Genomic DNA, 2,652 nt, shown 5'->3' on the forward strand with positions numbered 1-2,652 from the left:
AAAAATAATCCAAAAAAATGAGAATAGTGTTAGGAGCCTCTGGAGCAACTTCAAGAGGCCCAACATTCGCATTATGGGGGATACCAGAAGGCGAAAAGAAAGAGTAAGAAATTGAAAACCTATGTGAAAAAATATTGACAGAAATCTTCCATAACTTGTAGAAGGAAATAGACATAGAAGTCTAGGAAGCACAGACCATCCCAAACAAGATGAACCCAAAGAGACTACACGAATACACAACATCATTAAAATTCCAAAGGTTAAAGTCAAAGGGAGAATCTTAAAGGTAGCAAGAGAAAAGCCATTAGTTACCTACAAGGGAACTCCCATAAGCCTGTTAGCTGATTTCTCAACAGAAACTTTGCAGGCCAGAAGGGAGTGGCAAGAAATATTCAAAGTGATGAAAAGCAGGGACCTACAACCAAGATTATTCTACCCAGCAAAGGTATCATTTAAAATCAAAGGACATTACAGACTTTCCCAGACAAGGAAAAGCTAAAGGAGTTCATCACCACCAAACCAGTATTACCTGAAATGTTAAAGGATCTTGGAGTGGGTGCAGGATGGAAGAGGTCAATGGGGGGGGAAGGGGACATCTGTAGTGTTTTCAACAATAAAGAAAAATTTTTAAAAATAAATAAAATTAAAATAAATAAATTTTTAAAAAGAAGAAAAAGAAAGAAAAAATATGAACGAATAAAATGGCAATACATACTTATCAACAATTGAATCTAAAAATCAAAATAAATGAGCAAACAGAACAGAAACAGACTCATAGATACAGAGAACATTTTGATGGTTGCCAGATGGGAGGGAGGTTGGGGGGATGGGTGAAGAGGTGAAGGGATTAAGAAGTACAAATTGGTAGTTACAGAATAGTCAGTGGGATGTAAAATGCAGCATAGAGAATATAGTCAATAATATTATAATAACTATGTATGGTGTCAGGTGAGTACTAGATTTATAGGGGCAATCACTTAGTAAGTTATATAATGTCTAATCACTGGGTTGTACACCTAAAACTAATACAATATTGTATGTCAAGTGTAATTGAAAAATAAAAAATGAGGAAGAAGCATGGCTGCTTCTGGGATCTGGCCAGGTTCTCATGCTGAATTGCTAACACCATGCAGTCCAATGATGTTATCTGGGATACACTAGGAAACAAGCAACTTTGTTCCTTCAAAATAAGAACTAAGACACAAAACTTTTGCAGAAATAAATATAGCCTGACTGGACTGTGTAACCAGTCATCCTCTCCCCTGGCAAACAGTTAGTATGCCACTATCAAAGAAGAGAAAGGACAGTGCTGCTTGTATATGAAGGTGATAGAATGAGCAACTTTTCCTAGGCATCTCTGGGAAGGGTCGGGCTTCATAAAAGCTATGAGAAAGCACTGGAGCAAATAGATGAAAATCTAATTACTGACTCAGTTTCATTTGACACAAGTGTAAGCAGAGATTCACCAGAATTACCCAGTACCTAATTCTAATTCAAAAATTTACACTAAAGCAACAGAGAAAACTTGTTTCTTTGCATGAGAAGGTGGAGTAGAGGGGGAAAAGAAGAGAGGAAAAGGCATTAATGCTGTTCAGCTGGACAATGCCATTGAAAAGGAATTGCTGAAGAGACTTAAACAAGGTACATATGGTGACATCTACAACTTCTCCATTCATGCCTTTGACAAGGCCCTGAAACAGCAGGAAGCAGAGAGTGACTTGTCAGATGCTAAGGATAAAGATGATGAAGATGACGAAGAAGATGTGGGAAAAAGAGAGTTTGTGGAAGCTCATGAGGTGGATGAGAATGACATAAGTGATTTTGAGGATACGGATAAACTGCCCTCCCTGGATTACTGCTACATTCTACAGAAATACATGTAATCCTTCTCTGTCCTTTCCCCCATAAAAACTTCTATTCAATGCGGTTTGGAAAACCAGTACCTGCTCAATTAAAGTATGTCTAATTTTTTCAGGAAAACCTGGTTAACCTAAATGATACTCTAACTGGTGAAACTTCAGGCAACATAACAAAAATTCTAGATAGTGCCATGAGAAATCATTTGAAAGCCAGATGCCAGGGACACAAGAGCATCTGCTCATGAGGAACTTTTAAAAAGTACAACTTTGGGCTTCTGCTTCCAAGAAGATAGAGTAGATGTACTTTTCCCTATTCTTATTAAGTACAACTAAAGCACTGGACACTTGTACACTATATAAAAACAATTAAAAGAAGATTCTGAAATAGGGAAGGAAGAAAGTAGACTGGTTAGGGACCTTGGGATCCAAGGAACAACACAATACTAGCTCCTTGGATTTTCATCTTGCCTCAAATATTCAAGAGCTGAAGGAGCTGATAACTTGGGAGTACCAATAGAAGAAGACAGAAGAAAGAAAAACACCACAAACTTTCTTGCCAAAAGACCAAGAAAGGGGTAACCTGGTAAGGAAAAATAAATTTAGTCAGTATTCACTCTACTCCAGCCAAATATAACAGAAAACACTGTGGCCCCATTACACCCACACCAGCAAAAGGTAAATAGGGAACCTGGTTTCCAATTTTGGGGGGTTATAACAAGGTACCCCAATCAAGATGGTGTCAGAGAAGGCCAAGTAGGGAGCCAAAAATTTCATTCTCGCTGGCAAGTAATGA

General features: G+C 38.0%; 1 pseudogene; it reads left to right on the plus strand.

Annotated features, from left to right (window-relative positions):
• Positions 1-1,127: 1,127 nt before the first annotated feature.
• On the plus strand, positions 1,128-1,883 carry LOC107541263 (protein MAK16 homolog pseudogene; annotated as a pseudogene).
• The last annotated feature ends 769 nt before the right edge of the window (positions 1,884-2,652 follow it).

The sequence above is a fragment of the Miniopterus natalensis genome, chromosome X (genome assembly GCF_054644295.1).
Source record: "Miniopterus natalensis isolate mMinNat1 chromosome X, mMinNat1.hap1, whole genome shotgun sequence".
NCBI lineage: Eukaryota > Metazoa > Chordata > Mammalia > Chiroptera > Miniopteridae > Miniopterus > Miniopterus natalensis.